The sequence below is a fragment of the Schistocerca serialis genome, chromosome 2 (genome assembly GCF_023864345.2).
Source record: "Schistocerca serialis cubense isolate TAMUIC-IGC-003099 chromosome 2, iqSchSeri2.2, whole genome shotgun sequence".
NCBI classification, from domain to species: Eukaryota; Metazoa; Arthropoda; class Insecta; order Orthoptera; family Acrididae; genus Schistocerca; species Schistocerca serialis.
Genome location: NC_064639.1, coordinates 685,165,175 through 685,191,112, shown reverse-complemented (window position 1 = coordinate 685,191,112; position 25,938 = coordinate 685,165,175).

Below are 25,938 nucleotides of genomic sequence, written 5' to 3'. Positions count from 1 at the left end.
ATCAGTGTGCTAGGTCAGTGTTGTGTTTGGTGCTGTTCTGTGCGTTAAGAGCTGTGATTTTAATTGTGTGCTGGTCTTGTACATAAGGTTACTGTCAGTGATTGTTATGTGCTACACCGTCCGTCGATACTTTTATATTCCGGTCATACTTCGCCTTGTGTCCTTTTAATTGCCCCAGTGTGTGGTTTTTTGTGTGCACTACTTCTTTACGGTTTTTATCTCCATTTTACAGTCACCTTGTTTTTGTCTATTGTCTTCCATAAAGTTCCCCCTTTTTTTATATCTATGTACACCATATTTTCTCCTTTGTTATTTTTAAATGTCTTGTATTGTATGTTCTATGCCTTTCGGCTGAAGAGCATTGCATATGATGCCAGCCTGCCCCGGATGGGAATGGAAGTACAATAAAGAAAAAAAGAAGGCTAAGACCGTAGTCGTATTCCGACAGCGCTCCTCGTCGTTTCTCTAATCATCGTTGCTCTAGTCGCTAATAGTTGCTACGTCGGGGTGTTCGATTTGGTTTGCTCTCTGATATCGCTGTTTTGCAGTGTGTTCTGTGTTGTCAGTCGTCCCTGTTGTGTGTGTCTGCGTTGACGCCATCGGCCCGTCTGCCGGTACGCTCTGATCTCGCTCGATTCCGGCTAATAGAGCAAGAAAAACCGGACGATATTATAGACGGCATGTGATTACAAAAATATCATCTCTACAGATAACGCATTATCTTCAATAGATCACTATTTTCTTCTGAGACGCATGCAAGTTACGGTTTTCCAAATAACTTTACAGGCATAATATGTGACGTATCAAAAAATAGCACGTCCAATATAAGGTGGCTTCATAATAAAGATCAAAAACTTCGCTGGACAGGGCTGAACTGCGTCGATGCCGCTGTTTGTAATAACAATTGGACCACCTGGCCACCATGGCAATGAATTTGCAAGGATTGCATAGGCGTGTAATAAATAACCGGTAGTAGAGAATACGAGAACGACGTTGTTTTCATAACCGCAAATTAAAATGAAACAGAAAAGGTATTACAAGTAATAGCACGAACTCGCATCCGGGACAAAACTTAATGAAAAGAAACTAAACGTCGCGCACATCCGTAAAGGATAAGAAATGCAGAGAAGCAGACGACTAAAACAGCTCCTGACAATGAAACGCTTAAACATCGACATCAGGGTCCAATATATAGCGCACCACTGTCGAGAACAATGAAATCCGAATAGATTTACGAGCATCCGTGCAAGAACACAGTGCGAGAAACTTAACTGACATTTAGAGAATGTTTGTAGCAAACGTATACGTCTCATAAGTCGAACTATAGAATTAGATCGTACGAGTGCCACAAGAAACAGCAAAGTAGTGAAAACGATAACAGCAGGATTATGCCGTGTCATCAGCCAAGATCACATATGCAACCTAAAACTCACGAACTTTATCAGTACAGCCAAAGCATTATACAGGGTGGGTCACCTAACGTTACCCCTGGATATATTTCGTAAACCACATCAAATACTGACGAACCGATTCCACAGACCGATCGTGAGGAGAGGGGCTAGTGTAATTGGTTAATACAAACCATAAAAAAATGCACGGAAGTATGTTTTTTAACACAAACCTACGTTTTTTTTAAATGGAACCCCGTTAGTTTTGTTAGCACATATGAACATATAAACAAATATGTAATCAGAGCCGTTTGTTGCATTGTAAAATGTTAATTACATCCGGAGATATTGTAACCTAAAGTTGACGATTGAGTAGCACTCCTCCACTGTTCGATCACTTGTATCGGAGAGCACCGAATTACGTAGGGATCCAAAGGGAACGGTGATGTACCTTAGGTACAGAAGAGACTGGAACAGCACATTACGTCCACATGCTAACACCTTTTTATTGGTCTTTTTCACTGACGCACATGTACATTACCATGAGGGGTGAGGTACACGTACACACGTGGTTTCCGTTTCCAATTACAGAGTGGAATAGAGTGTGTCCTGACATGTCCCACTGGAAACGCGTCGACGTATGTGGTATCAGCATGATGGTGCACCTGCACATTCCGCAATTAACACTAGGCTGACCCTTGACAGGATGTTCGACGGGCGTTTCATAGGACGTGGAGGACGCATAAATTGGCCAGCCCGTTCTCCTGATCTTACACCTCTGGACTTCTTTCTGTGGGGTACGTTAAAGGAGAATTTGTACCGTGATGTGCCTACAACCCCAGAGGATATGAAACAACGTATTGTGGCAGCCTGCGGCGACATTACACCAGATGTACTGCGGTGTGTACGACATTCATTACGCCAGAGATTGCAATTGTGTGCAGCAAACGTACAGGATGTGGCAAATAGAAGGTTCCCAGACGAGTGGATACAATTGGATGTGAATTTGTGACCGCATTAACAGAGAAGGAAAAGACCTACGGTTCCTTCGAACAGGGTGGAGCAACTGTCCATGCGGCTAGCCGAACCTTGGATCGCCGGCCAGTGTGGCCGAGTGGTTCTAGGCACTTCAGTCCGGAACAGCACGACTGCTACCGTCGCAGGTTCGAATCCTGCCTCGGGCATGGATGTGTGTGATGTCCTTAGGTTAGTTAGGATTAGGTAGTTGTAAGTTCTAGGGGACTGATGACCTCAGATATTAAGTCCCATATTGCTGAGAGCAATTTAGACCAATGGGTAAAGCAACCTGACAGCCTAACAGCCCATCTCGAAAGTGAACAATCTCATCCGTGCCTTAACCCACCAATAGATGTGCGGCACATCCCACATAGACTAAGACACCTAAAACCCTTTTTTCGTCGAACATCAAAATACATGAAACTTCCTGACAGACTGAAATTGTGTGCAGCAGTGAAACACGAACACGGGAACTTTGTGTTTTGCGAGCAAGTGCCCTACCAACGGAGCTTCCCAACCACGACTTACGACCCGACCTCCCAGCTTTACTTCCGGCAGCAAGTTATCCCCTACTTCCCAAACTTCACGAACGTTTTTCTGCGAAACTTGCTGAACTAGCACTCCTCGGTGCGCTGATATCCAAATACATATCGCGGCTAAGATTATCATGAAGACGATAGATATACGACAAGTTATTAGGAAGCAAATAATGAAACAATGTTGAACAAAATACAAAAAACAATGACTGGGCAATATCATGGGAGGATATACATAATCGAGACTTAACAGCATAAGTTAGAGCGTTATTGTAACTGCGCTCTCAACAGGAAAATTTCTGTAAACTCAAAGTTGAACCACTACACCTTGCAAATTACCCGAAACGTACACACTGGGAAATAAAAAAAATGGCTCAAATGGCTCTGAGCACTATGGAACTTAACTTCTGAGGTCACCAGTCCCCTAGAACTTAGAACTACTTAAACCTAACTAACCTAAGGACATCACACACATGCAGGCAGTATTCGAACCTGGGACCGTAGCGGTCGCGCGGTTCCAGACTGTAGCGCCTAGAACCGATCGGTCGCCGAGGCCGGCACACTGAGAATTGGTAGACAGTATGAGCACAGATTACTTTGCCGATGCGCCAAGGAAATACGGGATGCTGTCCGGAAAGTATTTACAAGCATGAAAGAACAACAGCCATGAAATGAAATACTGTGAACTGGATAACGGCGCACGAAGTGAAGAAGAGTATTCGCTCTGTTGCATTAATAAAACATGTTTGGTGCTGAACATAAACGTAGCATGAAACGAACCGTCTACCGCAGGAAGCAGTTACCGTATTGAGGTGGCGCGACTCTACGCAGCAAGTCTCGCCCAGAGCAGGAGTTTACCACAACACAAACAATGTTGGCAACAAAATGAGCAAGAAGTGACAATTATTTACTGAAACCATGTCTGTACAAATACTCAGCTTTACTGTGATGATGATGATGATAGAGCTTTAGTATGATGATGACAGGAATGCATGGCACTTATATTGAAGTCCTGAACAGTCGTCTAAATCTAACTCCAGTGAATGGTCCACAGTGCTAAGCGACTAACCCGGGCACCAAATACTAGACAACGGCTTCCAGGGGCAGCAAATATTTCATTTCATTTTAAACATCTCGCGCAATTCCTGACCGAGTTTAAAAATTTAAAATGCTGTCTTAATCTACTCGTTAAGAGGTATAATATCATGTTAAAAGTTTAAAACAATTAGACAAGTAGTACATTAGAAACTGTGTGTTTGTCTTGAGGCAGCGCAACTACTAAGATCAAATAACCGGACTTCGTTCATCAATTATTTATCTCCAACAAACTTACGCATAAGCAAGTTTTCCTCACTAACAGCCCCCACAAAATGTTGAAAGGGAAAATGTTTATCGCTGACTACATTTTTGCTTTTCGTGTAGTAAGACTTCACCAGACATGACGTTTTGATTTACTGCTTCACTACTAATTCTTTTCGCAACACACTTGGAAGGCAGTACGTATATACGTCACAGAACGTACATGCACAAATTATACTCGTATAATGGTGCGACACGTAGTTCAGGAGGCTTGCCGCCATAAATATTGAGATGCGTGAAAAAACCTGCTTTTGCTTTAAATGGAGCTCAAATACTACCCATACTACGTGCATCCAAGGTTTCATAATGAGAGCACTAGCGACTTCCCACAAACTTAAAGCATAATTTAAAATGTTTTTCTAAGCTTTTTCTCGCTTACACGCTTAACGTCACATATTTAACACATAAACTCGTTTCTAGGGTAATCAGATGCTTGAAGCGGTTTTATACATGGGAGTCGATTCCTTAAAGAGCCAGAGTTTACTGGTGAATAATTAACGTAATAGTAGTTCCAGCCTGGTTCTGCTGTCGGTGACAGTCTCTAAGTTCTGGCTGGCTCTCTTAATAAGGCAAACTGTGACATCCTGTGATGACTATAAGAACGTGGCAGCTATCCGATTACTGCTCGTGCGGTAACTGATGGCAGCTGGTATCTCAAGGCAAATGCACCAACTGTCCGTGTGAAACTGTGCGTCCACTTTTATCCGTTACTTGCGGATGAATGGTCGTTTCCGAACTAATTGTCTGTAGTCGGGCTGTTTCACACCCCAACAGCAATATTCGGTACAACATTTTTTATTTTTGTATATGATAAAGGGAAACTCAGGGTTGCTAATTTTGTTGGGTAACTTGGGTAACACTTTGACATTATTCATCAGCTTTTATGACCTAATTTTATTCAAGATTTTGAAATGTTCCATAGAATACAGAAAAATGATTAATTATTCTTTAGCTAAAACTAATAAGTTTTTATAAGGTGCTGTGTGTTTACAATTTTACATTCACAACTGCATTCCAGTTTTGTATGCCAGAAGATTACTGTACTGTTATGTGTCTAACATGAAAAACTTTGTCATCAAAGATATGTAATATTAAAACATTGCCTTCACTTTTTTGTTTAATGTTATATTTTTTGTAGTCTATGTTGCTGTACCAATCAAACTTTTATTCAAGTGTGTCAAATGTCAAATTGTCATCATCTTCAGCATCACTTTCATAACTGCTGACGCAATCCATGCTACTTCTGGTCGCTGAGAAAATACACATATCTCTAAAAGGCTCTGAGCACTATGGGACTCAACTGCTGAGGTCATTAGTCCCCTAGAACTTAGAACTAGTTAAACCTAACTAACCTCAGGACATCACAAACATCAATGCCCGAGGCAGGATTCGAACCTGCGACCGTAGCGGTCTTGCGGTTCCAGACTGCAGCCAGCGCCTTTAACCGCACGGCCACTTCGGCCGGCGCACACATATCTCTGACGACGCACATTAACAATATGTTGTACAAGATAAGTTACAAGATTCGCAACTGCAGTTACTTCGATCGCATTTCATACATTTGTATGTTACTAATTCCATCAGTTCAGGTGGGAATACAGAACTCCTTCTCCTTAAGCATATCCATGAGTCATTTTCTACGGAAACGTTTAAGGAGCCGACAACTGCTCTAATGATTTCCAGTAAATTTCTTGCAAGTGAGCACATTTTATGTGGTTTTGCAGTACTTCATCTATTCTTGGAAGTAACTTAAGGTTAGGAGAGATTTCTTTATCTGGTTGTAAACAGTTGGCATTGCAGATTGATTCACGTAGTCCATTGTTAAACAAAAAAAGCTTATGTCCAACTTTCACTATTTGTTGGTGATCAATGCGAATCTCGCCTATTAATACCAAGCCAAAAGTTTTCATGTCTCTGCTACAAGGACATGCAGCAGCTTTGCCATTCTGGAATCACATCCTGTTAAAGCATGTACTCCAAGAATATTCTAACATTTGTCACCCGGATTATTGGCAATTGCTTTAATGACAACTGTGTGTCCATTAAATCTCTTCACAGTAAAAACTACAGGAAGTATTCGTTTTCAATAGAACTATAATATTAAAACAAACTGGTCTAGGCCTATATTTTCGCTAACGATCTGGACGTTCTTCTTACCACATTGCAAAACCATGCGTAGAGCACAGGAAAATAGTGTAACATCAGCTTCCCCATGAGCGAATAATGAATAACTTCTTCTTGTTTATGAAGTGTACTTGATTTGGATGCTGCTTAAAAAACATTTCGGGTAGGAAGTGTTGGGGTATCTGCTTAACAGCACCAGCAGACAGGCGTCTTTCTCGTTCACTGTTTTTAGTAAATGGAGTCTCGTAACTGTGAAAACAATATATGTGTCGTAGTCTCCTTTCACAACATTTATCACGATGGATTGGAGGTGAGACACAATAGAACCAGTTGGCCATTTCGTGTCATACATCAAAGCACTGCCATCAATATGTCGAGCATCTGGAGAATTAGCTACTGAAGTAGTGACAGCAAGTTTCTTTAGCAGAACTGGTATTACTGTATAATATTGACAACGGAACTGAAGACAGTTCATATTTAAGATCTTCTAACAAATTCATCTTCCTTCGTTGAGAGATAACTAATAAGCAAGCATATATCTTTACTGAATCATAATTTTTTTCATCTGTAATGCTTTACTTCATTATAGCCATGGTTGTTACTTCTTTGTGAATCGTACCTTAAACTCCGGTAAGTAATTTGTTTTTGAAAGGGGTGGCCATTCTGTCACCAATAGCTAAAGCATCGTGAACATTTACTCTCTTATTGTCTTCCTTGTCAGTGATAATGTTGACAGTATTACCTTCTTCAATTAGCAAAGGATACATGTGTTGTGAAGGAGCGAATTGTATTTTCTTATTGTAGTGCACTTCTAAAGTTTGTCTACAATTTGCCTTCTCTTTATGAGAAGTGGCTGCTCTTACTCTTGAAGTTTCAAACATTAGATCCACTCATATGGAGACTTCATTACATGTGCGCTGTGAGAGTATCCATCCAACTATTTGGTCAGGACATATTGTCGTCTCTACGAGAACCTCTTTCGCTTTCCCATAATGGATTTAAGTCTGTTCAAAAAACTGGTCAAGAGATACAGAATTCCAAAACCCGGGCTTGTATCGACAAGTGTGCTCCTTTTCTTAGAAGAATTTTCATATCTTCTGGTAATGTATTTTCCATTTCTAGTACGTGAATTATCCCACAGCTTGCATAATTCCAGTGTCTGGTTGCAAAAACGTATGGAAACATACGATTTAAGCAATACATGTCTACCAACCAATCTCCTTCTCTTTGCGATCTTACGAAGGGATGAATGCTGATTGTGGAATAAACAAGAGCATCTACCCATAACCTACTGGTAGGATTGTCTCTAATTCTCTCCAACGTCTTCTGAATTTTATCCACATTAGAAAGACCAGTAACGAGGAAAATACGAGCAAAAGCTGTGACTACCGTACGTAAACCACTTAGTGCTTTTGGCCATGCTTTGTCTGAGAAATATTGGGAACGCACATACTTAAAAAATAGTAACATCAATTCTGTATAATTTTCCTGTGGAATCTGAAAGTGTAACAAAACTGAAAGGTGTAATTCAAAAATGGTTCAAATGGCTCTGAGCACTATGGGACTTAACGGCTGAGGTCATCAGTCCCCTAGAACTTAGAACTACTTAAACCTAACTAACCTAAGGACGTCACACACATCCATGCCCGAGGCAGGATTCGAACCTGCGACCGTAGCGGTCGCGCGGTTCCAGACTTTAGCTCCTAGAACCGCTCGGCCACCCAAGCTGTCGTGTAATTCAAGATTTTGAAGTTGTCGACCCCCACTCCTCTCCCCGGAGAGGGTCGGAGGAATGGAAAATATTTTCACGTCATACTCTTTCCTATAGCGAATGTAACATATTTCAAGATTCACTTTCTTTTATGCAATGCGTAGTTTTCGAGATATTTCAATATCTGCAATAAAACTGACGTCACCATATATTATACAGTACGACGAACTACACGACGTCATAAAAATTTATTCTCAAGAATGCCAAAGTAGCACCCACCGGAGTATCAATTCTTTCATATCTAATTATCGTTGGGGCGCAGAGTGGCCGCGTGGTTTGAGGCGTCATGACACGGACTGCGCGGCCCCTCCCGCCGGAGGTTCGAGTCCTCCCTCTGGCATTGGTGTATGTATTGTTCTTAGCGTAAGTTAGTGTAAGTTAGATTAAGTAGTGTGTAAGTCCAGCGACCGATGACCTCAGCAGTTTGGTCCCTTAGGAATTCACACACTTTTGAACATTTCTTTATCATCTGGAATAGAATAAAAAAATTTTATACCAAATTTTACACTATCACTAATTTTTACATTGATCACAGCTGGATTATTGACGTCGGCGGAAGCAGCATATAGTCCACCGTGGCTTCAGACAATAAATATGGCGGGTGGATATCACTTATGGCGGAAGCTTAGTATGGCCACTGTTACGTGCGCCATCAATGTGGCGACAAAATGTAACTATGTGGTGCCATGCTGGAGGTGCCCATGTTCCGTGGCGAGCTGTGTACCGCATCCGAAGGCGGACGTAGCATCCTGCCCCTGGAAGAGGAACCTTATGAAGATTGCTTCATTGGCTTCACGCTCCTATGCTTACTGACGAGCACTATTTGGTAAGTGCGTACATGCTGATCCCCCTGGTTTGCCCTGGCATTTGTTCACTGCACCAGAGGGGACCCGTACCCAAAATCTCGGTGAGGCGGCGATGGTCAGACAGGCTGGCGTAGTCATCCAAAAAATTCGAAAGCATCATTCACTATGCCTTAGACAAGTACGTTTCGAGCAAGGCCTTAAGGGATGAAAAGAATCCACCCTGGATTAATAGCTATGCTAGAAAACTCTTACGTAAACTAAGAGAGGTTCATCACTGATTCAAGAGAAACCAAAATATGGATGAGAACGAAACGTTGAAAAGGGTGAAAATAAGCGTAGCGAGAGCAGTGACTCATGTATTAAGTAGTTTCTAAAGCTAAATTTCGTCAACCGATCTAACTAAAAACGCTATCACGTTTTGATCTTACGTAAACTCAGTGAGCGGTTCGAAATCCTCGGTTTAGTCGCTTAGTGATTAGTGATCATACTGTCACCGAAATGGAAGATAACAGAGAAAAGGCCGAAATACGGAATTCAGTCTTTAGAAAGTGTTTCACGATGGAAGATCGTAATACGGTGCCTCCTTTCAAACATAGGACGAACGAAGAAACGGTAGATGTTCAGATAATCGATCGCGGAACAGGAAAGCAACTGCGATAGCTTGGTAGTGGAGAGACATCTGGACTAGATGAGATACCTGTAAGATACTGCAAAGATTATGGGAAAGAACTTGCTGTCGTTCTGCAAGCAGTGTATCGTAGATCGCTGGAGCCACGAAGAGTACCTAGCGACTGGAAAAAATCGCAGCTGATTCCCCCTTTCTAGAGGGCTCGTACGACAGATGAACAAAATTATAGACGTACATTCTTGACGCGAATCCGTTGTGGAGTTATGTGATATGTTTTATGGTAAAGCATTATGACGTTTTCGCAGAGCAAAAAAATCCTCCATAAAAATAAATATGGATTCCGCAAAGATCTTGCAAAACTCAACTTGCTCCTTTCCTCCGTGAGATCCATGGCGCTGCAAGCAATGGCGGTCAGGCAGATGCTGTGTTTTTTGACTCCGTCCCGCACTGCCATTTAGTGCAGAAAAAATAATACGGGCTTTCCGAGTATTGAACAAGATTTGTGACTGGATTATTCAAGACTTCCTTGCAGATAGAACTCAACACGTCGCTCTTAAGAGAACAAAATCGACAGATGTAAACGTAATTTCTGGACTGATAGGACCGTCACTGTTTGAATTGTACGTAAATGACGTTAAATGACGTAGTAGAAAAAGTCGGAAGTTATTTGTGGCAGTTCGCAGATGATGCAGTCGTCTATAAAAAGTAGCAACGCCAGAAGGCAGTACCGATTTGCAGACTAACTACAGAGGATTGATGAGTGGTGCAGGTTCTGAAAGCAGACCCTGAACATAAATAAATGTAACATATTGCACATACATAGGAAAAGAAATCCTCTACTGTACAACTATACTATTGAGCTCAAATTGCTGGAAACAGTACCTATCTTAAAATACATAGGAGTAACTATCCGGCGCCACCTGAAGTGAAATGACCAAATAAAACAGACCACATAAAACAAGTAGTAGGAAAAGCAAATGTCAGACAGATTCACTGGAAGAATCTTAAGGAAACGTAACTGATACACAAAGGAAGTGGCTTACAAGAAGCTTGCTCGACCGGTTCTTGAATATTGGTCATTAATATGGGATCCTTACCAGGTAGGACTGATAGAAGAGATAGAGAAACTTCCTGGCAGATTAAAACTGTGTGCCGGACCGAGACTCGCACTCGTGACCGTTGCCTTTCGCGGGCAAGTGCTCTACCATCTGAGCTACCCAAGCAGTCTCACGACTCGTCCTCACAGCTTCAATTCTGCCAGAGCACTTGCCCGCAAAAGGCAAAGGTCCCGAGTTCGAGTCTCGGTTCGGCACACAGTTTTAATCTGCCAGGAAGTTTCATATCAGCGCACAATCCGCTGCAGAGTGAAAATCTTATTCGGGAGAGGTAGAGAAGATCCAACGAAGAGCTGCGAGTAGTCGGCGCGAGAGTGTTACAGAGATGCTCAACAATCTCCAGTGGCAGACTTTACAGGGGAGGCTTTGTGCATCACAGCTAGGTTTACTATTCAAATTTAGAGAGAGGAACTTCCGGAGAGAGTCGGACAACATATTACTTCCTCTGAGATACATCTCGCGAAATGTCAAAGACAAGTAAATTCGAGAACTAGAGCTAATACAGAGGGTTGCCGACACTCATTCTTCCCGCGCGCCATGCACGTGCTGAACAGGGAATTAGCAATCAGGCTGTAGTACCGAAAGTATCCCCCGACACACACCGTCAGATGGTCTGCTGAATATTACATACAGGTACATCTGGACGTTGTCGGTAGCTGAGCCCCACTGCTGGTAGCAAAGCCAGGGACGGCTGGCGGATACGACTGCAGGTCCCCAAGAGGGCAGGCTGCACAGACGTCACGTGAGCCTGAGAAAGTAAACTCCTGCAAGTTCTGTCTGTATGTTCATGCACGCGAGACGACTTCATTTGGTTTATGTGTTGTATTGTGACACCATAATACGTTTGAACTCTGTGCATGATGTTTGAGAGCATTTCTATTTCTTTGATTGGTACGCAATATTTATATCCCTTTCTGTGCATGATAATGGCCACCTGATCATTGACTCCAGCACATCTTGTGAAGAAGTTCACTTATGGATGCTGCATGTGATATGAACTTTCTGCAGTGATCAGTTTGGCCCAGTACAGAATGTAAGTGCTTCGAATGTTTAGGAGCAGAAAGGTTTTTTATTGCTTCAACGTGTTGCAACGTCGATCTGACACCGTTTCGTGACAGTATGTACCCTACGTATTGTGCTTCTCAGTGGATGAATATGAACTCTTTATTTACACTTAAAGTTAGACTCCTGTAAAACCTTTATGAATTTTGTAACAGTTCCGTGGGATTTTTCCCTGAGACAGGTAGTTCATAGTGCTGGGAGCGTTCCAAATTAATTGTTCTAAGTATCGCTGAAACAGTCTAAGTGCACTTGCAATCCCAAATGGCAATCTCTTGTACTGGAAGTTTTGTTTAAACAGGCCACTTATGAGTGATATTATGTGCATGTCCTCACCCAGCAGTATTTGTAAGTTGACCTGCTTCAAATCACGTTTAGCAAAATATATACCACGAGCTACTTTAGACATTAATGTATCCAGTTTTGGTTCAGTTGTTTCAAATGGCTCTGAGTACTATGGGACTTAACTTCCGAGGTCATCAGTCCCCTTGAACTTAGAACTACTTAAACCTAACTAACCTAAGGGCATCACACACACCCATGCCCGAGACAGGATTCGAACCTGCGATCGCAGCGGTCGCGCGGTTGCAGACTGGAGCGCCTAGAACCCTCTCCCACACTGGCCGGCTATCCAGTTTTGGAATTGGATAGATTGCGCATTGACTGTTGCATTGAAATCACCGCAGATCCATAATGTGCTATTCGTTTTTTTGGACACAATGACTGACGATGTCCATTGGCTACTGGTAATGGATTTTTGCAATGACACTCTCTTATAGACGGTCAAATTTCTGTTTCGCTTTGCCCTTTGATGCAAATGGAATATTGCGTGCTTCACAGAATTTTCGCACGGTGTTCAGGCTCAATGTCATGTCTCGATGTTACATGTTGTTGCAGAAAAAAATCGATTATATTTTTACAAGTCTTGCAACAACTTTTTTAGGAGCTTTAATGTGTATCACATTCGCGCCTGCATCGATTCTGAAACATAGTATATAAATCAAGGCCCAGTAAGTTTATTGGCTTGTGTAAGTTTTCTACTATAGATCTGACCTGTTTCGTAAACTGCTTGTATACAACGTATACTGTGAACTGTCCTTAAACAGATATTTGTTGGTCGCTATACCTAAATAGCAAATTTTAAAATTCAGTCAATTTCAACAATCCGAATTCCTTGTACGCCTGAAAATTAATGAAATTGAAGAGTCTGTGTCAGTTTGAAAGTTCAGTGTCACTTTATTAACTCTGAGTGTCACAGATAAATCATTCCATTTGCTGAGAACATAGCATTCATCTTATGTTTTCCCCACGAAATGTTATTAATATTATCATTTTAATTTTTAATAGCATTTAAATTTTTATGAGGAATCACTTTCGTATTTCTGAGCACCTTATTACGTTGCCTGATTTGTTCCATGTTACACACTTCGGATCTGGGACCTATCCTTTTGCAGTAACTGTTTTTCGTCTTTCAGAAGAAACAGTCATCGCACTTTGTGATTAACACCATAGTGTGCACATAAACATAGATTTACTCTATTGAACCTATGTTCTGTTGGTTCGATCTCGTTTTCATGCTGTCATCCACACAGTTGCTCTCATGGATCGTTGCTATGTGCTGTGTTTGACTCATCCAAAACACCCTAGCGTCTTCATAGTGAAGAGCGTCAGCTTAGTAGCGTCTGTTCATGTAGCCATATTGAATTCGATATGTCTTGCAACGGTGGTTTAATCGACCTAAGAAGGTCTTTTTTTAACTTATTATCAGGCGATTACATTACAGTCACGTCACGAATGAGAGAATCAGTATAAGATGTATTGAATTTGTCATTTTCGCACAGAAATTTGCAATCAGTTGTTACTGTCATTGTGCTATCCACTCTTAATAAAACTGAATTGAATTTTTAAAGCACCGAAAAGTTTGTGGATGGCTGCTGCCCTGTGGACTTCTGCCTTAAGATAAGATTCTAACTTATCTTTCATTTCTGAATATGGAAGAGTCACCGGATTAACTTCAGGATATAGCTTTTGAATCACGTTAAAAATTTCGGTTCCTGTGTTAGCAAAGAAGAAACGCTTTGTGCTGAACATCACCTGATAATTTGTGTGTGTTGAACTGTTGATCTATTATGGAGACGTAATTGGGCCGGCTTGTATTTTCCGGTCAAAGCTAGAAATGGTGGTGGTGGCATCTTAAAGTTTTCTTGGCCATGTTGGTTCTCGCCTTCTAGCCTGACCGACAGCGCCACAAGTAGCCTTGTGCCATGGGTAGCTGTTGCAGTAGAAAGATCATGATCTGCACCGACACGGATTGAGCCATTTATGAAAAAAGTAACCAGTCAGAACAGTATATTAAAACGTAAGTAATCTTCCGGAAAAGAAAACGGTATTAGCAGCCAGAAAATGTAAAAATTGTACAGTCCAAATACGTTTTAGAACGCCGTGCTGTAAAATAATGTGTCGCCACAAAAATTTTCACTTGCACTAGGCAGTTATTTTGTATTTTGATTGTCATAGTTTACATGTTACTGGCAATGTTCTGTTCTTGGTAATTCCTCATAGGCAGGTTGTGCACCGGCAATAATCCTTGTTAATCCTCATGGCCACTTTATAGTGTTAATTCCTACGCATCTTCGTCACCAGTATCTGCTGTATTCACCAGGTAAGTTTGGTGTCCAACATAAAAGCATCAGTAAAGAAACCCTCTCCATTCAGAAGACAGATGTTACATTGAGGGGGTGACACAATGAGTAGCAATTAACAATAATTTACTGAAAGCATATCACAGCAGAAACTCAGCTTTAGTGAGATGATGATGACGTGAAGGCGTGGCACTGATGTTAAAGTTCTGAGCTTTGCTCTAAACGTAGCTTTAGTGAATGGTGATTAGTAGCTCCCGCCTTATTTCGTTGTCGGTGACAGTCACTAAGTTCTGACTCTGCTAATAACGCACAGTGTTGTTACTGTAACCACGTGAAATCTGTCCTATGGCGGCTGGTTCGATGTCTGATAGCAACTGGTAATTGGTGGCAAATCCAACAATTGGCCGCGTGAAGCTGTGCGGCCGTTTCTATTCGCTACCAGCGGATGAATGTTTTTGAACTAGTTGTCTGACGTTAGGCGGGCGATAATTTGCATAGAATGCTAGCACATGATTGGTGAGTCTTGAATAAGTAATTTTTTGAGCATACTAATTGAGTGCTTTTTCTGGTCGTACAACATCCTTGTTCATTTGTCACAAATGAAAGAATTGCCACTTCGTTTCAAAAGAAAAATATACACTTCACGACTGTCATACTTTGGACTGATGAAGCCACATGCAAATCTAATGTCGAGGTAAATTTCCACAATCTTCACTGCTAGTCGGAAGAATGTCCTTATTGGTTACGTCAACAAGATAACAACAACGTCTGGACCATAAGTGTCACTTGAACTTATCCATGTTATAGTTAATTTTAGTGAATAATTAAATGCCGAGCGGCGCTCTAAATTTTTTCAGAATGCACTGACAGAGTTTCTAGAAGATCCACCAGCAACAGTGTTTTTTAATGTGGTTGGAACAGGATGGATGAATAGAACATTTTTACTTGTTGGTAAGATGTTCGTTAAATCAAATATTTTGACATCGGAGTGGCAGAAGAAGGTCAGTAACTTGGCTATCACTGTCTGTAGAACTAGTTCCCTTTGATCATTTTTTGTTGCGCATCAAAGGTGCTGTGCATCAACAGTTTTGTACAATGCGAGATGACATAGAAGATTCCCATAACTCCCCTTAATTAAGTGCGCAAAAGATGATAGGACTATATTTAGGAGTTTGAGCAACTGTTACCGTAAACATTACCAGAAAATGTGGCATTTTATAATTTTTTTATAAGTTTTGAAATTGCAAACGTAAGGACAAATTTTTCCCTCAATGTAGCACTAAGAGCATCGATTGTCCTGGAAAATTTCTTTCTTTCTTTTTTTTTTACGATCTCATTTCCAGGAACCATTCTTCATAATATCACCGAAATAATGCAAAATGTGATAATAATAATGAAAAAGTTTTAGACCAGAAATGATTAGTTTTGGTGGCTCCTTTCAGCGGTAATAAGTACACTGGTCAGCCAGAACATTATGACCGCTGACCTGCTATCAATATAAGCCGCTCGACACGATAGCAGCGTCACATGGCCAGGAATGACTAATAGACACACGCACGGTGCATGTAAGAGGGTCACTCCAAAAGAAATGCACACTATTTTTGTAAAAAAAAACTTTTAATTCTGCATGTGTGAACGTCTTACATTGTGTATATACATCCTCCCTCTTGTTTTCATACTTAGTTCAACCAGTTCCCGTGAGTGGCGCCGTCACAGCATGTCTTCAAGGTGGCTGCTACACTTGACGTTCGTCAGATGCAACGTGCTGTCATAGAGTTCCTGTGCTGTGAAAACGAGACAGTGGGAAACATCCACAAGAGGTTGAAAAAAGTGTATGGAGATGCTGCTGTCGACCGCAGTACATTAATCGGTGGGCAAGCAGGTTACGTGATGAAAGCGGACACGGCAATATTGAGGATTGTCCTCGCAGCGGCAGGCCTCCTACTGCACACACTCCAGACAATGTGCAGGGAGTTAACGAATTGGTGAATGCTGACAGACGCATCGCAGTGAACGAATTGTAACGCTACGTTGGGATAGGGTAAGGAAGTGTTTGCAGAATACTGAACGTGTTGGTGTTAAAAAAGGTTTGTGCCAAATGGGTTCCCAGGATTTTGACAGTGGCTGACAAAGAAACAAGGAAAATGGTATGCAGCAAACTTTTGGAATAGTACGAGAATGGTGGAGATGAATTTCTTGGAAGAATGGTGACACGTGATGAAACATGGCTCCATCATTTTTCACCAGATACGAAGAGGCTATCAATGGAGTGGCATCATGCAAATTCACCCAAGAAAAAAAAATTAAAAACCACACCTTCTGCTGGAAAAGTTATGGTTACGGTGTTTTTCGATTCCGAAGGACTCTTGCTTGTGGACATCATGCCAAGTGGAACCACCACAAATTCTGATGCATAAGTGACGACACGGAAGAAACTTCAATCTCGACTGAGTCGTGTTCGACCACATCGACAAAAGCAGGATGTTTTGCTGTTGCACGACAATGCACGGCCACGTGTCAGTCAAAAAACCATGGAAGCGATCACAAAACTCGGATAGACAACTGAAACACCCGCGTTACACTCCTGACCTGGCTCCATGTATCATCTCTTTGGGAAACTGAAAGACTCTCTTTGTGGAACAAGGTTTGAAGTGTTGGCGTTAAAGAAGGTTTGTGCCAGGTGGGTTCCCAGGATGTTGACAGTGGCTCACAAAGAAACAAGAAAAACGGTATGCAGCGAACATTTGGAACAGTACGAGAATGATGGAGATGAATTTCTTGGAAGAAGTGTGACACGTGATGAAACATTGTGCATGCTGCCAAACAGTGGCATCAACAGGTTGGTCCAGAATTTTACCATACGGGTATAGAAGCAATGGTTCCAATATGGCGTAAGGCAGTTGAGAGGGATTAAAATTATGTGGAGAAATGAAAATGTTGTTCCTAAAGGATGTATCTACACACTGTAAAACTTTCAAACATGTACAATAAAAGATGGATTTCAAAAAAATTGTGTGCATTTCTTTTGGAGTGACCCTCGTACTATCAATGAGCGTACTGTCCGTGTTTAGAATGGGGAAGGCTCGCAATATATCTGAGTTTGACCGACGGCAGATTATGATGGTCTGGAGGCTCGGTACGAGCATATCGGAAACTGCACAACTTGACGGTGTTCGAGGAGTGCTGTAGTGAGTGTCTTCAACACGTGGCGAAACCGAGGTGAAACCACGTCCAGGAGTCGTGGGGTTGGGCGGCCATCCCTCATTACAGATGTCGGACGCCGTAGCCTGGACAGACTGGCAGAACAAGACACGCGGCGGACTGTGGCCGAAAAACATCATATATTAATGTTGGGCAAAGTGCACTCCTGACGGTGGGCATCCGCAGTGGACGACCCGCTCATGTGCTAATCTTATCACCACGACATCGGCAACTATGACTGAAAGGAGCACCTGACCATCGGCACTGGACGTTGGCGCTGTGACAGAGCGTTTCATTGTCTGATAAGTCCCGATACCTTCTTCATCAGTCGACGAGAGGACGCGAGCCCGTCGTATTGCAGGGGAACAGCTCCTTGAGACCTGTATTGCGGGACGGAACAACATGGTGGCGGCTCCATTATGCTCTGAGGAGCATTCACGTGGGAATCCATGAGCCCAGTAGAGCCCTTGCACGGCATCATGCCGGCCAAGGAGTATCGTACAAGGGGTTTCAGACCATGTACACCCGTTCATGAGGATCATGTTTCCCGATGACAGTGGCATTTTTCAAAAAGATCATGCTCCATGTCCCAAGGCCAGGAGTGTGACGCAGTGGTTCGAGGAACGCAGTGGTGAGTTCCAGTTGACGTGCTGGTCTCCCAACTCGAGAGATCTGATCCCGATCTAACACATCTGGGATGTGACTGAACGTGACGTCAGAGCTTATCGGTCCCTTCCCGGAATTTACAGCAATTACGTGACTTGTGTGTGCACATGTGGTGCCATCTCCTTCCAGCGATCTACCAGGGCCTCATTGCTTCCATGCCACTGTGCATCGTCGCTGTTATCCGTACCATAGATGGACATACCGGCGATTAGGTAGTTGGTCATGTTCTGGCTGATCATTGCACGAGTATATTCTTCCCATGTTCAAGTTTAAAATTCTAAATCTGAGTTGGTGGTCTCTACGTTCCACAAAGGGTACCTTCCGCCAATGTTAGTGCGCCAAAAAGGCTTTGTACTCGAAAAAGGTCGGACGCCCCATTTCCGACAAGGAGTGCCTGTACAAGAGGTCTGAATTACCCTTGCAATCCATAGCCGCGGTTCGCCTTAACCTGCCTTTGCATTCGGAAACATTGATGGAAAATGAATCATTACGACTCTTAATCGGATGTAGCTAAGTTACAAAAAAGTAACAAAATGATCTTATTTGTAAGGCAGCAATGTCCAATATCACTGGTGCAGATTTAATGACCAGTACTTTATTTAAATGAAATATTCATTCAGCCATAATTCGCATCCGGGATGCTATTCTAGGATACCAGTCTCTGATCTTCACGACTGTGTACCAATATTTGATGAATGGACAGCTCTAAACGTAAGAAGGGTTCCCCAACCTAAATCCAGCAGGTGCCGAGCAGGAAGACCTCGCCTTAACGACGCCTGGCTGCGGGCGATGCGTCCATAAAGTGTCCAATTTTGGATAATTTGCGCGCTGAAATCCCTTGTTGCCGAAATAGCTACGCTCAAAAAACTCATTGCCGGTGCGGATTATTCATGGGCTTAATGGGCACTGCCTGTGTGGCCCGCGGCCTCGCGGTCGCTTCTCAAGGGCCGCAGGTTGGTCGGGGGCCAGAAGCGCGGCGCGGCCAGCTGCCTGCGGTTCACGGTCGCCAACGCTGTGGTCCTCACCAGTGCTCAGCAGTGCGGTAGCAGGCCGCGTTTACACGTAAATGTCACTAGCGTGTTACACTTACACACAATGGGAAAAACGGTATAACGGAAGGTAACAGGCGATCAGTCACTGTCCGAATGTTAGGAAAAATGTTTCAATGTACAAAAATTAGTCAACCCACAGCGCACTCACAGATGAATCGTTACAGAAGGGGCACGCTCAACCGCGAGCACACCCGCTTTACGTGAGCATAAGGCGGTAGCGATCAGACAGTAATGTTTCTAACGTACATTGCACGTACCCATGGCTAAGTATAAGGATGTGACAGTGTGGCAAAATGGGACAATAGTGTATGGCCCATTCAAATAATTTCTGGGAATTCAGCCAGGTAACACTTTCGCCGACCGCCGATATTTCGATGGGGGATCACCCCGCTATTTTCAAGGCAACTGCAACAGACAGGCGACGTACATGCAAATTTAAAACCTCGGTTCTCGGACTGATGCAGGAAAAATAACACACACTGAACACTGGTGCCACCAAAGATGACGAAAGTCAGAGGTATCGATAGTGAGACTACGAATTCGCAGGTGGGGTAGCATTGACTCTGTCCCTCCGGTTTTTTGACAAGGGAGAGAGCCAGATTCCAAACAGAGTTTAAACAAAAACCTCCATCGCTGTTAACAAGGTTGCTTGCTAATTTAATCTCAACTGCCTCCTTAATAACACCGTCCCAATAGCTGGACGGGTATGCCAATATCTCGATGTTGTTATATAACATAAGGTGAGCAGTATCCAAGCAATGTTCGGCAATAGCAGATCTACTTGGCTGCTGTAATCGTGTGTGCCATTTATGCTCAGTACATCGGTCCTCCACGGTCCTGGTGGTTTGACTAATGTATGCCATGCCGCAGCTACAAGGAATGCGATATACACCCGTCATACGCAGACCAAGATCATCCTTAACAGAACTCAAAAGCTCTCTTAGATGGAGGTCGAAAAACACATTTTACATCTTATTTGCGTAAAATACGACCGATCTTGTTGGAACTGTTTACTACGTAAGGCAAAAAGGCCGAAGACTTAGGTGTCGACTCAGAATTATCATCAATCACACGATAGCGCAACGCACGTTCAATCTGTCTATCACTATAACCATTTTGACGAAACGTAACTTCCAGATGTGGCAGTTCAGCTGGCAAAGTCTCAGCGTCGGAAACGACATGGACCCTGTGCACGAAGGCACGAAGTACCCCTCCACGCTGAGTCGGATGGTGACAACTATTAGTATGTAAGTTAGGATGGATCGAGTTCAGATGTTCTAGAAAGGCATTCAAATTCTCCCTACCATGAGGCCAAACAACAAAGGTATCGTCAACATATCTAAAGAAACAGGCGGGTTTCAAAGGCGGCGAATCCAATGCACGTTCCTCGAAGTCTTCCATAAACAAATTTGCGATCACAGGCGACAATGGACTACCCACCGCAACTCCATCTGTCTGCTCGTAATACTGGTCAGTGAATAAAAAGTAAGTGGATGTCAACACATGCCGAAAGAGGTTATTTAATTCAGCACCAAACCTAGCCTCGATTAACCGCAACGAATCAGACATAGGAACACGAGTGAAGAGAGAGACCACATCGAAACTCACTAAAATATCAATCTATCCAAACGACGTAAAAATTAGCTTAGTTCGTGATATTATGTTCACACCGACCTAATTTTGGACTCAACAGACACGCAAGATGTTTGGCTACACGATATGTCAGAGCGCCGATATTACTTACTATAGAACGGAAAGGAACCCCTGCCTTGTGAACCTTCGGAAGGTCATATAAGCTAGGGGGAACAGCACTATAGGTGTTAAGACTCTCGATAGTGTCCTGCGACAAACCACTTTTCTGCCGGAGGCTGTTGGTCTTTGTCTCAACACTTTTTGTGGAGTCAGCATCGCTGAAAGTTGTATACGCCAGGAGAAACTCAGGTCTCACAGTGTATGGCCCATGTTCATGCGGTGTGTGAGGTTACTGGATTTGTTGGCATTTTGAGGCAAACTGTTTAACGTGTCTACAAGCAGTGATGTAGAACAAGCGGCCGCGAAACACGACGCCAGAATTGTGGTCGGAAAGAGACCCTGACTGAGAGGGACCGGAGACGCGTTTCACAGCTTGTAAATCAAAATCCCACAGAATTGTTGCAAGCAGTGAATGTAGGTCCATCTCAGTCTGTTAGCGAGAGGACATTGGGACGGGAACTGCATGGAATAAACATTGAGAGTCGGTCACCTCGAAAGAGGCCATTGCTCTCACATTCACCGTTCGTCGGGCTGCAGGAATGTGTGACTCATCTTCAGAACACACCGCCCATCCCATTACACATCGACTGTCCTGAAAAATAACCTAACTTGCATGCCAGAGAAAATCTGTGGGACATGTTGGAACAGCGGGTAAAGTGCCGACATCAGAACCCCGCAGTTTGATGGAATGCGCGATCAAATCCTCAGCGAGTGGCTTAACCTGGATGCGACTTACCTGCACGATGTTGTGGAATCACTTCTTAACCGAATCCATGCGATTATCAAGTCAAGGGGCGTAATTATACGATATTACATGATTCTTATTACAATTTCTTTAGGGGAACTACTTTTAGTACTGTCAGCGTATCGTCTGAAAAAAATTAAGTTATGTAATTAATTTCGTGTATGTTTGAAGTATATTCCGCCGTCTTGGTACACATTAAAATCTGCCGGTCGCAGGAATGTCGATGCTGCCAGACAAGCCAAGACAAAGTAGAGCAGGCCTTTCATAAAATGGGGTATAGTGCGATAAGTCAATTTCCGTACTTGAAGGGAAGAACGCTGTCAATGGAAGTGCTAAGCTAGCGGAAGATTACCGCAGCTATGTACCATCGTATGTCGCAATGGTTAGATGGCGCTAGGCTTGCATTGTTGTCAAAAAAATCTAGATAACGAAGATCGAGATGGTAAACCATCTTCTGGCAAGGAGAACGTAACGTAACAGAAATGGATCCCTGGAGAGCGACATAAGACAGTCGACGCGACGGTGGGAAAACTAAATATCAGTTTCATAAGCTGCGACATGGTTCCGGATTAAAACGGTGATCCATGAAGTTTAGAATCAGTTTCTTTTTTTTTTTATCAGTTTTCACAAAACGTTTGGTCCTTACACTACAGGTTTCGGTCAGCAATAACCATCATTAGATTTGCAGCAAGAAGGTGAAATGAAACCAAAAATCTCAGGCCCGCAAAAGTGTCCAAAAAGCAAAACGATTTTTAACCAGTGCCTACTTTGTGTCATTTGATAATGTTTTATATTAAAAAGTTTTTTACTGTTATCTCATACCGCAAGCCCCATATGGGGGGGGGGGGGGGGAGATTGGCTGTCAGCTATACCATACTCCGCTCTTTAGTTAAGAGTATTCATAAAAAGATAACTAAGGTGATAGAAGAATGGAATTATGAAGACTGTTCACGTTTTAAGTTAAAAAGGTTAATGGCGGACAGCTCAAGAGACGAAGAATGTATACAATTTTAGAAACATAGTTGCGAAGAGCTGAAATTCTTTTATGAAAAAAAAAAAAAATCACTGGAGCACTGCACTTTCACTTAACATCTGAAGGTCCTGCACTTGGTGAAAAAGTATCCCACAAGGAGAGAATATGGTCCATAGATGTTCAGGGATGGAGGGGTTAGTTGAGGAGATTGGGGTCTGTTAGGTGGGGAAACTTTGGAGACGATAGGTAGGAGATGCAGCAGATAGTGGGAAGGACAAAGGGTGAGGAGAAGAAATGGTGTGGGGCGAGGGTAGTGGCACAAGAAGAAAAGGATAGGAGTGTGTGCAGAGAGAAAAAAGGAGAGAGGAGCCCTCATGTGGAGTGGGATGAGCGCGGAAGGGTTAAAGTTGCAGGAGGGATAAATATCAGGAAGGGTCTCATTTCCTGGGAAAGGAAGTTGGTGGAAGTAGCGTTGGTATATAACATAGAATGTGTGTAGGTGTAGGGACTGAGAGATCTGGAGGGACTTGGGTGGAGCGGATATCTATGCAACACTGGCATGACAGAGGATGAGTCAGATTAATTTTATTTTTTATTTTTATTTCAATTCCCCACAATGGGACGGCCTGGCAGCGGACAAAAGTGCTCAACAGCCAAAGGCTACAAAAGCTGTATTCAAAAACGGTTACTACATATCAAAGGTGACAATAATTTTGTAAAAAATGCATAATGGACCACAGTGGCGATTTTTAAGTAAAACCAAGTGACAAAAGGAATGGGGCATTATTGGTGAATCTGCATCATCAAAACAACAGTACTTCGGCAGCTGTGCCTCGAGAATATCGTTGGGTGAAAGGATTACGAAAGGGTCCTCTTTCTCCACCTGCTGCAAGGAGCACGATAAAGATGTTAGAATCAACTGGAGAACTGGGCGTGGCTACCGGAAGGCCGACGACAGGTTGCACCACAGGTGGTTGATGAGGTCGCTGTTGCTATGACAGACAACGTTGCGCGCAATTCCAGATCGTCTGGTAGGGCGCATGCTGCGTCACGACAGTTGAACATCCCGTAGTCCACCGTACGGATGATGTTCCGAACCATTCTCAAATGGTATCCACAAAAAATCCATATCGCACAGCAGCTAGCAACACAGGACTCAAAACGATTGGTTGATTTTGTTCTCTACTTTCTAGCAAGGATTGAAGTTGAGGTGGGCTGTCCCTGGACCGTCCTATTGACAGACGAAGTTCTTTTTCCTCTGGTGGGTGAGTTGAATACACAGAATTGCCGAGTGTGAGGATCTTCACCTCCAGGCATTGTGCATGAAGTTCCTCTGTATGGCGAAGGTGTCACCGTATGGTGCGGCTTTGCGGCTACTTTCATTATTGGCCCTTTCTTTTTTGAACAGTCTGGCGCTCAAGACCAAGGACGTGCGGTTTGACTGGCCAGCATTACTGCGATGTGCTTCACCAGCATGTCATACCCACCCTACAGGAGAGAGACGCCTTGAGTTCAACAGTTTTCATGTAAGATGGGGCCCCAAGGTACATCGCACGTGAAGTTCATCTGCTTCTCCGAAACACATTTGGAAACGATCGAATTATCAGCCTATCGTTTCCAAACGCTTCACCAGCACGATCACTGATCTCATTCCCTGTGATTTCTGTTTGTGGGGCTACCTGAAGGACAGGGTTTACTAGGGGAACATTCACACATGTGCTGATCTGATGTGCGGCATATCAAGAGAGGTAATCCGTAGGGGCATGCTTCTTTCCCTAGTTATTATATCAACTTTATATCATTTTATAAGCTCCGTAAGCTTGTTCTTGCGTATGTTATTTTTACCAAAAATAAGCACAAAAGCGTTTCAGAATCACATTTTATTACTTAACCATTTTCTATTAACAATTTTAAATTTAACTTTATTCATGTTTTTAGTTATTAAATTTTATCGTTGTAATAATTTATACATTTGGCAAGCCCGCTTTACACTTTATTCATTCATTGCATTCTGTACAGCTTTATAGTTGTTGATTATGTGTACACTTACAGCAACGACAAGTGTTGAGGTTACTGAACTGCCTGTTGTTTGTACATGGTTAGTTTCTGTTCGCCAGTCAATTTTATAAGAACAGTCGTCTTGCTGCGATTTTGCAGGGAACCGGACTGGTGTTCATTTAAAAAGCTATTTGGTGTTAATTAGTGAGCTGTTAGTGAATTATGTATTCTAAAGGTAGAATTCAAATGGGCCTGTAGTCGGAAGGCTGTCTAGCATATTCCATCTGGGGTAATTGTTTAGTGAGCCCCAGTTCGAGGCTTTTGGAGAGATGCTGGAGGTCAAAAAATGGTAAAAATTATCCAATATTTTGGACAGTACAGGATCGACGAGATTATTGATCATTTTCATTGCTATATTGTCCTACACTGCACCGGCCGAACAATTTCGCCCAATTAAGTTTCGGACCGCGTTAGGCCTTACCTGTTGCTGAAAAGGTTTTTCGTCACTGCCAACTACTGATACTTCAAGAGAATCGATGGTTTGCACCCTTGTGCGTTGATCAAGTAAAGATACATACGTGGCGAAATACTCATTTAGATTCTCAATAGGAACAACGGTTTCAGCTGGGAAGGAGTCTTACGTCGGAGGATGTGGCCGTGGGTCAGCCGTGCTAGTCAATGAGAAACCGACAGGATAGCAGATTCCCTGTGAAAAGCACTAAGGGAACACTGACACATGGTCACGGTTTCCTTTATGGTTCGCAGTTTATTTGGAGAAACCAGGGCACACCAATCCGCATTCCCAGCCTCCAGCAATTGTCAACACAGAGTCGACTGAAAGTCTGGATCTGGTAGCCCCACCTCAAAAGTCGGCATTCTGGTAGACAAGCTGGCCAACTGGTCAGCATCTTCGTTCCCTGAGATCCCAGCGTGGCAAGGGTCCGATACAAGACGACCGACCGTGGGGCTCTACAGGGAATCCTAGATAGTCACAACCAATGGGTGTCGAAGGTTAGCACTGGTAACAAAATGGTTCAAATGGCTCTGAGCACTGTGGGACTTAACATCTGTGGTCATCAGTCCCCTAGAATTTAGAACTACTTAAA